We start from the raw sequence: 14911 nt of genomic DNA, 5'->3' as shown, positions 1-14911 counted from the left end.
AAACAATTCACTGTAATAGTCTGGTCGACATTTAGTCTGGTTGACATTGAGCTGACACCCTGATGTTTTACATCCACCTGCTATATTTAAAGCATCTTCTCCTATAACATACAAAGGATTACAAGCTTTTAGTTTTTCATCATCAACTCATGCTCCACTTTCTTATATATACATAGAGTAATACGCTGAATGCTGTTACTGATGTGAATTTCTGGACTTAAAGTGTTTCCAAAAGCTTTGACTTGCAAGGCATGCTTCTCTGCAGCTGAACGTGTCAGACAGATGGTGTGGACCCGGTCTTGAGGAAGGCTACATTTGGCCCCGGGCTCCTCACAGCTGTATGGCCTTCCTCTGAACCCTCCACTCTGACACCTCCTACCCAGCAAAGACAGGATTCCTGCTGCAAAAAACCCAGGAAATACAAAGCGGTGGACGTGGGGGTCTGGATAACTGCCTTATCTGCACTGACTCTGCTCCCAGCTTTCCTAGTGATCTCGCATGGTGATTAATTGTTGCTAACAAATCAATCCATTGACCAGATTAAACAAAGGGCAGATTGTCTTGGTTTGCACTCGAACACTGCTTAAAATTCAATACATGCATTAGCTCAGCCTCCACAACAGCGGCTCCTTCCTGCTGGGAAGATTCATCTTACGGCCATAATATCTGTCAGGGAACATTACCTGTGTTTGCACGCTCAGTTTCGCGTTCAACCACACATGAGGTCATAGTCAATGAGATTGTAGTTGAGAGATTAAAGTCCCTTTTTACTACCTGCATCACCAATTTTTAACCTCAGGACTGAATTTGGATCAAATTACAGAACAAATCACGCAGAACTGCATCGTCTCTGAAAGGGAAAGGGAAGTCTTCAAGCTCTTCACTGGATCTTGACATTTCTGCTTAGGATGAGTCGATATGGAACAGTAGGTGTCTGTATTCAGAGGGTAAAAATATACCTGGCCCCTTTTTCTGTCTTGAGTGAATAGATGGGATGTTTTGTTTCTAGAGTTTAGTTTTCAAAACTATTGCTCTAATTCTTTGATGTTTAGTGGCTTTTAGTATGATAACAAATTATTTTAACTGAGGGCTTACTAAAATCATATATTCAAAAACTGTTTCAGACTGCAAAGTTTACTGTCTAACGCTCGTCTCGAATAGCCGCTACATACAATTCGCGCTTTCTCCATGTGAAATTTTTCTGATACATGTGAGATATAAGTCATAAGGGTTTCTTGCGTTCGTCAGTCGTTAATATGGACAGATGTTCGTTGAAACTGGTTTAATATTTACTTATTATTAAGGATAATACTGGTCAATTAAAAACTTTGTGTCGCATTGTGTCTAGTAATCCAAAAAAGTGAGAAGCCATAAATGTTTGATCAGCACTGAAAGAAAAGTCAGAGAATTATTCACTGCTTCTCTGGTTCCAGTCAAGCTGCAGAATCTCAATTAGCCTCATTACAAACTCAGGAAAACGACCTTGGACCTTTCATCTAAACTGTACGGGTCTCAGACACAAATTTAAGGGAATGTTTATGGAGGAAGTGCGAAGGTTAATAGTGTTAGTGCACGCCGGTTAAGGTAGTACTCCAGGGCAAAACTGCTGTAGGAAGACAAAATGCGATTAGATTTTGAAGGTGATGGGAAAACCTAGATGGAGCGGATCAACAGAACTGGCAGTAGAAAATCTTGCTTTTCGCACTGAAAATCTATTGTTTGTTTTTTAAATACTTCTAACTGGGAAAATTGTGATTTCATTTATTATTTAAAAATGTTTCAGAAAACTGCCTTGAGCCGATATGAATCCTAAAACAAGACTGAATGCCCCAGCAGTGGCAGTACAGATTCTGTCTCTTTATTACGTACACTGTTTATCTTTCCAGAATGCGTTTTAAAATATTTGCTTAATAATGAGTTCTTTCATCCCAGAAATGGGATGCTTTCTGAATATGACAATAATAATATCATTTTTGATTAAACCTCAGTGCAAAATTTCTTAAATAAAGCACATTTATGAAGAACCTTTTTCTAACAAAATTCCAAAGTGGTACTGAATATGATCACATGGAAACATCAGTAAAATCATGAAGCAGAATTATGCTAAACTAGAACAAAAAAGAGACTAAATTTCTCAAGTTAAAGGATGATCCAATTGAAAACATTTAGTTGCCTCTTTCATATATCAAGACAGTCAAAGGACTGTGAAAGAAGGATGGAGGTGCAAGTGCCTTCAAGAGTTGATTTCCATCCGTTTTAACGACAGTTATTTTCAGTGACCGGTAGATGACAGGAGGATTGGGCCAAGGATTTAGCCTTGATTAGTCTCATATTTACTGGACAGATGGATTTTGCAGAGTCCCGAATGTTGTTATGAAGTCAGTTTATGAAAAACCAAAAAAGGTAAGCCTCCTTAAAATAATTCATGCAAAAAGGCTTTTTTCAGGAGATTTTAAACAGGTTTGAGGCTGACGAACATGTTGGGGAAAAAAACAGACAGTCTCACGGATGCAGGAACTCATGCAAAGCAGGTTCCTCTACATTTAATAACAACATACGTGTGCGAACTGGACTGCACAGTCCTCAACAGGGTGTCAGCGACACTAGACGCGGATACATGCACAAAATATCTTGATCGGATCAATGGTCGGATTAGAATGCAACCATGTACATGGGCCCAGAAAAACTTTTTCTGGTTAGAACGAATGTTCACATAGTCACACTTTTGGTCGGATTAAATCATTTGGGCATTTGCAGTAGTGTTGAAAATACCGGAAGAGGAAATGAGTCCCACTGTAAGCAAAGTGAGCTGCCATATACATTTATGCAGCAGCTCAGTAATATACAAGATGATCTTCTAAGTGAGCGACCTTGGGAGCATTTCGGGCAGGCAACTCAGGCAGGCTTTTACTTAGGCCACTCCCCTAGGGTGGGTCAGTTAATCAACTCACCTGTGCAGCATCCTATTTAAGTCCAGGTGCGTAGGTTGTTCATCCTTCTTTACTGCAGCACTGCGTTCTTTGCCCCACCCTCCTCCCCGGCTTCCACCTGTGAGCTCCGTTAGGGGTAGTTATTACCCAAAAGTTTATGGAAATTTGTCTCTTGGAATTGCACGGAGTTTTATGCCAAACTAAAGGAAAGTGAAATGCAAAGTGAAATGCAAAGTGAAATGCAAAGTTAAAGCAAGTGAAATGCAAAGTGAAAGCAAAGTGAAGTGCAAGTAAAAGGAAAGTGAAATGCTAACTTGAAGGAATGTGAAATGCTTACTCGGAGGAAAGTGAATGCTAACTTGAAAGAATGTGAAATGCTTACTCGGAGGAAAGTGAATGCTAACTTAAAGGAAAGTGAATGTCAAAGAATGTGAAAGCAACAAAGTATGTGAAAGAAAACTAAAAGATGTGAAAAATAAATATTATTACTACTGCATGAGTTGTCTGACTGAAATGTTCTTTTATTAATGTTGTGAAAATTATGAATTATGAAGCGCCTGTTCACTCATCATTTTTTTTAAATCCGAGTGGTCGGTGCTTTTTTTGTGGAAGAACGGAGCCGGAAGAAGCCAGGGTTAGGCGAGGCTAACACGTGCTAACAACGTTTAGCCTTTGATGAACACAAAATCCATGCGGGAAATGCTGCGATCTGCATCCTGGCTGCACGTAAATATGTGGGAATATCATCAGCCTTTATTTAGTCGGGACACGACTGGAAACACAAATCCACATGATTGTTTGAAGGATTTCAAAGAACTGAGCGTCATTTCTGCTTTGAAAAGCTCACACACACCGCCCCAAAGCTGACTAATTGCTTGATTATTACTGTACAGTGTTGCAAATCAGTGCAAAGCAGCTTACGTTATTCACGCAAATGTTTGAGGAGTTGGGCCTGAATTACACTGGTGCGTCTGCGGTGCTTCCTCGTTCATTCGTTACATCGCCTCCGTCATGTCTTTGTCGGATGTCCGTCTCTGCAATGTGCACACAGTTTTTTTTTTGTAAACTTATTGCTAATTCTGTGATTTTTAGGTTTGGTAAGGTATGAGAAGTGCTTAGTTCTTTTTGTTTGACCGATGCCATCTCAGTGGCTTTGGGAACCATTTCACTGAAACTGTGAGACAGCAGGACTGACTCCACTATCTCTTTTTTTTTTTTTTTTTTTTTTTTTTTAACTTGTCCTGTCCAACAGCTAGGCAAACAGATGAGAGCTGAGGGCCTCTTGCGTTGGACATATTTTATTCTAACAAGAGGGGTTATTCATCTTCAGACAAACCAAAGGTATGTCTGAATAAACCCCTTTTGTAATTGAGGCCAAACTTTATTAATTTCAATCATGTTTGAAAATCTTTGGTGTTGGACCGGACGGAAAAGGAAAGAGGGGAACAAGAGAGAGGGACGTTAGAGAGAGGGGGGGGTAGGAGGGTGATAATAGGAGGGGAAGGGGGGTAAGACCATGAAGCAGCATAGAGCAGACAGGTTTACTGGTTGTTTATCGTTACGGTACGGTTCAAATGTAGTACAAAAAGGGCGGGGCCTGTTCACACACACTCAAATATTATCAACACACCTGCTAGCCGCAGAAATGTCCACATGTCAACATGCACACAAAACAGATAGTGTTCACGAACGCATACCTATGCCTTTAAACCAACTAGTGTGAAATCTTTCATTCATTCAATCATGCAAACTATTAGTGCAAAGGTGAGCTAACACCTGTGCTCAGGTGAGTGTTTATGTTCTTCTAAAATGGATGGTGGAATGTGAAAAGAAGGAGGAGGAGCGCCCAGCCACCCCCACACCCATACCCCCGCCGCAGCAGCAGCGGCAGCCGGAATTCCCCCAGCGCCACACGGGAACAGGCAGGGAACAACCGCCCCCCGGGCGACCAAGACCGCCACCCAGGCCAGGGCCAGCAGGACCGCCGCGAGGCCCCCAGAGCCAGAGAGCAGGGAGGCGCAGAGGGAAAGAGAGCGCCGCCCCAGCCCAGCCAGGAAAGCAGCCCCCCGCCGCGCCGGAAGAGCCCAACGCAGGGCCCCACCGGAGAGGGACGCCCACAGCCCCAGACGAGCACCCCACCACCACCCAGGAGTTCCGGGCATCCCCCCGCCCCGACCCCAGGTACGAGCCAGGACCCCCCAAGGGAGACCCGCTCCGCACTCCAGGCAGCCACCCACCCGGCCCACGGTTGGTCCAGGTAGGAGCAAGGCAGGGGCCCGCCGCCCCCGCCCAGGAGGGGGGAACCCCGGGGAAAAAAGGGCGGCCCATAAGGGATGTTATAAATATGGCCCGACCAGGCTCGGCCATGTTGGAAGTTTGGCGGGGCCCAGCGCCCAGGGGCAAGGACCAGGACCCACCCCCCAGGGGCACGAACACCCCCGGCTCAGGTGTAATATGAACCCCCCCACCGCGCGGAGAGAGCACCGCCGGGCCCAGGGAGCCGGCACCCAAGGGACACGGCCGCCATCGCCAAGAGGCCCGCACCCCCCACCAGGGACGGGGTAGGGGACAGATGGACCCAGGTCCCACCTTCCTTGTAAAATGTGTGTGCGTGTATGGGTGTTTGAGAGGGTGTTTGTGTGCATGTGTGTGTGTTTATGTTTGAATGTATATATTGAAGGGGGAGGGGTGTGTGTACTAAGGGGGGTGCAGTTAAAATTGGCGAGTAGGGCACTAAGGGGACATCTCCTGATTACTCACAGTGATGTCCCCTCACCCTCCACACCAAGGGGCCCTAAATGTCTAAGGTGCGGTTAAAATTGGCGGGTAGGGTGCCAGGAGGACATCTGCTGCTTGCTTGCAGTGATGTCCAAGCACCCCCCCTACCAAGGACCCTACGTGTCTAAGGTGCAAATAAAACCGAAAGAGGGGGGGCCCACTCCATACGGCAACCATAGGAGGGGGGCCACTCCCAAGTAGCCCCCCCCCAAGGCGCATCGCAGGCTAAACCCCCCACCCCCTCACCCTAATATGAGGTTATATAAGGAAGGGGGTAAGTTGGGGACAGCTGGTAGACTGTCCCCCGGTGGTCAAACAGCCGTCCCCCAGCCCACCCCCAGCAAAGGGGCCAGGGCCACCCAGCCCAGGGGCCCACCCCCGGAGGCGCCGACACCCCAGGCCCGGCACCACCCACCCCACACAGAGAGAGAGGAGCCAGAAAGCGTCGCCCCCCCCCGGAGCAAGCCCAGGCCCCCACCCCCAGACGCCGGCCCTAGAAGAGCTCTGGTCAGGCCTCGACGGGACCGAGGAGGCCAACCGGCCGAGGCAACCACCGATTGCCTCAGCGGAGACCCCGACCCGCTAGCCCCCCCGACCCGTACTAATAATGGGCCCCCCCTCCCCCCCAGAACGCCCCCCCACAGGACAGGGCCGACAAGCCCCCCACCCCACCCCACCCCAGACCCCGCAGCCGAAGCGGGTGATACCCAGAGCGACCGGGGGCCCCGAGAGGATTGTCCCGTCCCGTCCCAGAGCCAGGGAAGGGCCGATCCCAGCCCCAGGTGCAGATGGGCAGCCCATCCGGCGCCGCTGGGCCCCCCCCACCCGAGCAGGGCCCCCCGCCAACCCCCCCCAGCACAGGCAAAGGGACCACCCCCCCAAGCCAAGCCAGACCACCACCCCACCCCCCACCACGCACCCCCACACCCAAGCCCAGAGGACCACGCAGCGCCCCAGCCCGCCCCACCCAGGCACCGGACCCGACCCCCCGACCAACGGAGCCCCCCACCGCCCCCGCCAGGCACCGGAAGCCCCGACCCCCACCCCAAACCACGGCAGAAGGGCAAGGAGCAGCGACGACCAAGCCCTCCACCCCCTAAGTCATGGAGTCAACCACAGGAGACCAGAGAGACTGAATTCTTTCAAAGTTACTTGAGCTTTGGGCTGACATTTTTTCCAAGCTGATATGATCAAACAGCAGATTTCTGTGTTGACTTATGTTTATATTTTTCTTGTTTTTCCAATTTATTAAAATAGTTTTTTTGGCAATACAAAGAGTTATGAAAATGATAGATGCTAATCCTTCTTCTATATCGATGGCACTCATGTCACCAAGCACACAAAGTGACGGTGAGGCAGTGATTGAAACCTTAAGCCAGACTGATAAATCGGCACATACCTGCTGCCAGAGAGCCCTGACAGGAGTGCAGAACCACAGTGCGTGCATGTAGCTGTCGGGTAGATTATTATCACAGTGCTCGCAAATGTCTGAGTTACTGAGACCCATCTTGAACATCCTCTGTCCAGTGTAGTAAATTCTGTGAAGAGTTTTGAGATGGATTAGCTGCAGATTTGAACTTTTTGTCAGTTTAAAGGTGTTTAGACAAAGTTCTGACCAGAAGCTTTCATCTGTGCTGATGCTCAAATCTGCATCCCATTTTTTTGTTGGAAGGGCAATATTGTTATCTAAATTGCATAAAAGTTTGTATATTTTGGAGAGAGTTCTATTCATTGAAAAATTAATCAGAGTGGTAACTACATCTGGTAGCTTTAAATCGTCGTCTTTAATTTTATACTTTTTAGTAATACTTGATTTAAGTTGCTGATATTCCAAGAAGTTATTTATTCCATGTTTGTCTTGAAGTTCCTGGGGGGTTATGAATCTTCTATCAATAATTACGTGCTCTAGTTGTTTTATGCCCCCTGCTTGCCAAGCTGGGAAGTGAATCATTTTTTTGTTAATAAGGATGTCCGGGTTGTTCCAGATGGGTGTCATTTTGCACGGTTGAATTGATGATTTTGATATTTTGAGAAATTCCCACCAGGCTGTTAAGGTGGCATTTATATTAATGCTTTTGAAACAATCCTGTTTTTTAACTATTTGGCTAATAAATGGTAGCTGTGACAGGTTGATCTTTCCACATAACACCTGTTCCAAGTCTAACCATGAGTTGGTTTCTGGATTATTTTTTAACCATTTTAAGATATATTGTAATCTATTTGCAAGAAAGTATTTGTGGAAATTAGGTAGTTCTAATCCTCCACAGCTTTTTGCAGATTTTAAAGTTTTTAGACTAATTCTTGCAGGTTTGTTGTTCCATAGAAAGCTTGATATGGATGAGTCTAATGTTTTGAACCATTTTAATGGCGGTTGTGTGGGAATCATTGAGAAGAGATAATTAACTTTGGGTAAGATTTTCATTTTAACCGTGGCTACCTCCACTATCTCTGTGTCAGGTCACAAAAAAAAAGGCTGAAATGAGATTTGGTGTCTCCTGCTCGGCTCTCAGCATCGAGAGCTGGATTTGGGACTTAAATCACCAAATGGCTTCCAAGCACAGCTGCGACTGCTGCTCCCCACTCCCTCAGGGATGACTAAAATGTCCATAACAGGCTTCACACTTATATGACGGCTGGGGACACTTTACTTTGGCCGTCATGTTAATGCCAATGCAACGAGGTGGATTACTCACAGACTGTCAGGAATATTTATAGGTGGCAGTGACTCAGGAGGTTGAGCTGGTCGTCCAATGAATGAAGGGTCGGCGGTTCGATCCCGCTCCCCCCAGTCAACTGTCGTTGTGTCCTTGGGCAAGATACCTCACCTCCTGCCTCCAGTGGGGCTCCACTGGTGTGTGAATGCGTATGAATGTCCCAGTGATGGTCAGAGGGATCGTAGCCACGAGACGATCACGCCTCTGTCATCACCAAGTATGAATGAGGACTGAATGAATAATGGACACATTGTAAGCGCTTTGAGCGTCGTGAAAAGCGCAGAGAGTTCTAATCCCTTATTGACACAAAATCCGATCTTTAGCATAAAGGAGGTTTTGAAAAGTGCTTTTTTTGAAAAACCAACAACAAGTGGGTCATCTTGGAAATATCAGTATCATTAAAGATATCAGTCAAAATAAAACATGCATAAAGACAGAGATATGTCCATAGTACTGTCCAACATTTAGTCTTACATTTAACACGTCTGTTGTGAAAACCATTAGTCTTTGTCCTGAATACGAAATTTTCCAGTAACTTCCTGTCATGGGGTCACAGGCATACAGTCACAAAACATTGACTCAAGTGCGAATGCTTACTGAAGGTCATTTATTAAACAAAATTAGAATAGAATGCTTTATTGATCTCACAACAGAGAAATTAACGTGTTGCTCTTACTCTGACAGCATTTTGTTGTTGCCAAGCGATAAATGCTGATCAAGTAATCAATGCATCGTTTGGTGGTGAGAAATAGTCCAAAAAAGATAGCACCTCGTTTATAGTGTGCATAAAAGGTCCATGTCTGCCAGAATAGGTTAGATGATAATGGGATAATGGAGAAAAAAAAAATCATAAACAGGTGAGCCAACCTTGAGTTTAAAAGAAATAAAAATTCTCTACGATTAAAATACTAAACTTTCATTTTTTTCTCAATTTCTTTTTGCTGATGTAAAGCAAGAGTTGCTTTGTTTTCATTACCTTTATTCACACAACCTTAAATGTGGTGTAATTGTATTATTGATAATTATACTTTTTTGTGCACTATGAAAGATTTTTTTTTTTATCTACAATGCATATTAAAATTCAAAGCATCCTATGTATATATTATATTTGGTTGTATTTACTGATTTCCAAGCCATATTGAGAGCTACGCTGCACTCTATTAAAATGTTACAGTTGAGTGTTATGTTGAAAACACTGACGCGACCAACATGTAGCTGAGACATATTTTTTAGGCGTTGCAAACAAGGTTGGGAGTTACAGGTCTTGTAAAGACGCTGACCCAGCTAGTGCTTGATGTCACAAAGAAGTTGTATAATTACTCTTAATAAAGTCTAACTGACTGACGGACGACTGACTTATCTCTGACTCTTAGGTGTGCCTTAAAAATGACATACGTTTAAATATAGACCATTCACTGATGGGGGGAATTATAATTTAATGCACCCAATGGTGTGGAACATGCGATTGGTATACACTGTCTGTTGTCTATGAAGTCACTACTGCAATATGAAAGTTGGTGATGACTTGTTGTAACCAATGATCTACAATAACAAAACATCACTAAAGTAAAAATGACCAAAAGTTGTTTAGAAAACATGTAATCTGTTTATCAGTGCCTGATTGGTGTCTTTAATCTCTGACATTAGTGGTAGTCTGAATGGACTGTTCCGTTACTTGATATGTATACGCCTCTTACCCCATGACATATTTTGACAGTGATCTAAAAGTACAAATTTTGCATTTAAAACACAAGTCATTTTCAAAACAAACGTAAAACCTTTTTTTTTTTTTTATCAAAGTGTACACAACTTTGTCTATGAACGTTCAGATCCTTTTGACTGTTATCTTACCCGATATACCAGCCTCTAAGAAACCATTCAGCTCTGTGCGTTTTAGTAATGGAGAACATCCTGAGTGCAGCACGGACGACAACAATGGGCTGTGAAACAATCAGCATGCAGAATGGCATTAATGAATTTCACCAGAAGACAATCTGATTTACATACGGCACAGGTGAGCAACCAAAACAAAATACAATTTACAAATGAGTAACTGAATGCAAACGAGAAACAATGAAGATCCCAGCAGAGGATGAATTTGTATTTATTGTTTGTTATGACAAATGGCAGCAATGGCTGAGTTTAATTACCAAACTCAACCCTGACTTGTTTATTCAATCCGGCACTGGGGACTACACTTAGGTACAATACTCTAATACAATAATACTTACATGTCTTCATTAGTAACACATAAAAACCAACATCCACTACCATTAAAGGAAGTTTTTGCCCTTAATGCTTACTTTAGATTATATTTTGTATAGATCCGACTTTTCTGCAAACTCAACTCTCAGCGATGATTATGTTGAATTATGAGTTCATGGTGCTTTTAATACAGAGACATGGGTGTGTTGGTATTGAACTGTTGTTCTTGTCTGTGATGGAAAGACTTGTATTATTATTCACGTCAATTTTTAACTTTTTAATGAGCTCAAACACACAATCATTTGATTTAAAATATGTAATTTAAGAATATACACTTAAATACAAGTGTTGTACTTAATGCATCGTATTACCTAACATGTTCCATACATGTCAAACCTTGTTAGTTGTATGCATCTGCACACAAAACTGCAAAAAGGTTGTGTCAGAAGTCAGAACTCTGTCTCCCCCTCTGGTCACCGGTGGGAACCGTCTCCAGAGTTCTACATGCACTTCATCTCCCAGCAACCCCAGCGCTTCTGGATGCTGCACACCTGACCTTCATTTGCAATTATTTACAGTACTTAAGCACTGCACTGAGCCTTGTTTGTGCCGCTCTGCCTATGTTACAGAGTGTTATATCTAGACATGATCTTCTGAGTTAGTGGCCCTGTTTTGTTGGGAGCAGACTGACTCTAAAATATGTGGCTTTTTTTCTTATTTATTAAAGTTCAAACCTAGATTTAGCACAACAACCAATAATAAATTCAGTAAAAGAACAATAGCAGGATAAAGTTGTCGCTCAGGCGACTCTGCGGGTCGTTGTTGTGATTTAAACTGCTCTGTTTTATTAGCATGTCATGCAGATGGTGTGCAGAGCAGGGGATTTTATTGTTCTATATTCATTCAGACAATTATCTCCTGGCAATACAGATAAATGTCTGGCTTTGTCTACTTTATTTATTTTGATTCCTTAACTCAACTTTCGTTGAACCAGACTTAAACGTTAGAGAAGCTATTTAAAGATGTCCAAACAAATCTACAAAATAAAACAGTTAAAACTCTAGCTTAGCAGCTCCTAATGATGTGTCAAGTTTCTGCTTCTTCACCCCCACATTTTCTCTCACAATGAAAATTAATTAAAAATCCTGATTTTTAGAAAAGAATAAGAATAGTAAGTGTTCATCACATGCGGACTTGTATTTGGTGAAACAAAGCACATGTTGAACTGAAAGGTTCGATTCATGCTGGATCTGAGAGACGTTAGCGAAATGAATGCACAACTTTAGATCTCTGAGAGTCTTCCAGCAAATGAGAAGACATGTCAAGGCTAACCATATCAAGGCATGTGACGCACAAAAACAGCAGCATGTCAGCAGCTTAACAATAAGCTGCCTCCCTGCCAAGTCTGCCTGTAAACTAAATCCTTTCAGGCGGAGCTCTGCTGCCACACAGAGCCTTCTGACAAGCCTTGACAGAACTTACAGCCTCAGAATGGGATCCGTTATGCCAAAGCTGAATGGAAATAGACTTGTAGCCCCCAAAGATGCCCAAGGATGCATTTGACTGTAAAGCCAAAGATGACATAAGTGTTAATTAAAACAGAATTCAACTGCTTTTGTCCGATTTAATAAGCTTTAATGTGTCCTGTTGTAGCTGCAGGACAAAAGAATGGAACGGCACACGTGTGTAGTGTTTTCTGTCGCAGTGGGAACACGTGTGTGTGGCGTGCACACTCAGGTAGAGGGTCAGATACCGGCTTCACACTCTTAGAGCAGACAGATGTTCTCACACCGATAGTCACAGCCATGAGTCATACGGCCTTGCAGAAGAAGAAGAAAAAAAAGAAGACAAATAATATTTGGGTCACTCTGCTGGATAAGCAGTGACACTTCGTTTTAGAGAGCTTCTTGAGATTAATACCACACACATACAGCATGTGGCAGGCAATTTAAAATATCTCAGGCTTGTAAAAACCAGAGTGTCCCCCACTGCTCAGGAGGCCTTTTTTAGGGAAGTTTAACCTTTTAAACCTCATTTACCTTTTAAAAAAATAGAAACAAGAGACCATCCTGCCTTTAAGTGACTTTTGGAACACAGCCTATTGAACCAATCTTTTATTTACTGGTCCTGAGGATCATTTAAATACTGAAAATTATGTAAAAGGTGTACAAAATATTTGTAAATTTACCAAAATAATTAAAAGATTGTTATTTTGGAACGTGCAGCAGTCTTAGACGTGTCTTCTGAGAAGATTTTTACAGAATTCATGTCCTGCTGGACTGTTGTTTTTGCAGTTGGATAGCCTCAGAGGTCATTGTTCAGTAAATCCCCTCTGCTGAAATAATTGCGCCGCAGCTGCAGAACAGTTGCTCTCAGGTGGAAAAACGCTGGTCACACCAGGAACCTTTGTCCGTAGGTTTATTGTCTGAAAAGAGTGGAATTGGAGCAAAACTCTTCCGAAGCTCCATGCACTGGCTGCACGCACAGAAATGAGCAGAAAGATGTTACAATATAGTGATCCAAATAAGAGATCATTCTCTCAAAAGGGATTAAAACACTGAAACACAATAACACTTGGATTCAATCCAATTCCTGTGCTGTTTAAAACTGGAAGTATGTTTGGACTCAGGCAGAACCTTGTCTGCATTTTTTCATCAACATTTAGTTTGTGTCACACTGATTAGAGCTCCCCCTGCTTAAAAAATGAACGACGAACTAAAGTCAGAGGTCCTCGGGGCAAAAATAATAATAATAATAATTAGCAGAGAGAGTCAATGGTTTTTTTTTTAAGTTTTAAAAATGTTAATAGTTTTAAATTTACTTTTTTTTTTTTTCTATAAAGATTATGTCACGCTTGGTTACTCGAATGCTTGTTGTTTCCACTGAATGAAAAAAATGATCTTGACAAGAAAAACAGTATGTGGATGGTGCAGTCTGTCATGTTTTAAAAATGATTTTTTTTATGCATTTATTCATTTTTCAAGCTATTTTAATCATTTATTTTCATTTTTGTGTTCCACCGTGTTGAAAGATATTTTTTTAATAAAGTTTATCTATCTACACAAATCCTTCACGCACACAAATAAACCACGTTTTCTGGCACAAAAAATACCTTGTTCAGGACAACTGAGCCATGATCTAAAAACTGTTGATAATTTAAAAAAATGATGCATAGAAAACACCTTTGTGCAAAAGTTGGACTTAACCCCTCCTGTCACACTTGATATCAAAGTATATTAAAAGCAATGTTTAGGTTTTTCTTTAAAGGTGATGCTATTTTCAAAGCGATCTTTTGTGTTTTCATCATAATTATGCTCTCCTTAGCCAAAATCTAAAACCCTGTGATTTGTTTATTTAGTTTTTTTTAGGACATTGTTTCTGCAGAACAGCAGCAGTTCATTACAAATCTGCCTTTGAGTTCTGGACGGGACTGTTGGCATGAAGTAACCCTCCAATCCCTTCCCTGTTGCTGAGAGATCTCCGTTCACAGACTCTCCTGCTAGCTAACAGGCGCTCACACCCCAGCCGAACATTAACGGTGAAACAAATTGGCGAGAATAGTTCAAACGAGGAAAACAAAGACGTTCATGGATCTATTTGTCTGCATGTGTACGCATCGGAGTAGAGCGGAACAGGGAGCTTAAACCCAGTGTCTTTGTCACAAATCAAATCTTTTTCCAAAGGCATTTCTTCGTCTTCTGATTTACGAAGATTTGAATAAAGAAATGCTAAGAAACACAATTTTCAACTTAATTTTCTTTCCACCATCAGAAAATTGCCACAAGAACACATTGATACACCATAATCTTTGGAGTGGGTCTATAAAATTCACCAGAAAAGGTTGTCATCAGAAAATAAAGACGCTGCAACGCAGGATGATGCTTACTGTAAATGTGTCTCATAACCTAAGATATACATTACACTACATGTCTATTGGGACATTTTATAAAAAAAAAAGCACAGAAATGCAAAGATGATGACAGGAGTCGATGTGGTGAAGGTTGTTTGTTTCCGGCGGTCAATACAGAGAATTAATCACTCCACAAATCCAGCTAAAGCGCTCAAGAATGTCTGCAGACACTACAGAGATGGATAAACTCCCCCGGTGTTTTACAGGAAATGTACATGACGTGTGCACGGCCCGGGCCAGCAGATACATATAAATCTTAAGGCACATGGGGGTGTGAACCTGTTCTGTGCTGCAGGTTGCAGGGTTGTCCGGCTGCAGAAGTGGCTGCATCTTGAGGGAAGCGGACGTGCTTTTTCAGTTTTCTTGAGGCTCAG

The sequence above is a fragment of the Oryzias latipes genome, chromosome 10 (genome assembly GCF_053564925.1).
Source record: "Oryzias latipes strain Hd-rR chromosome 10, Olatipes_Hd-rR_3.1".
Lineage (NCBI taxonomy): Eukaryota > Metazoa > Chordata > Actinopteri > Beloniformes > Adrianichthyidae > Oryzias > Oryzias latipes.
The sequence above is the reverse complement of the archived record's forward strand: the minus strand, read 5'-3'. Positions refer to the sequence as shown.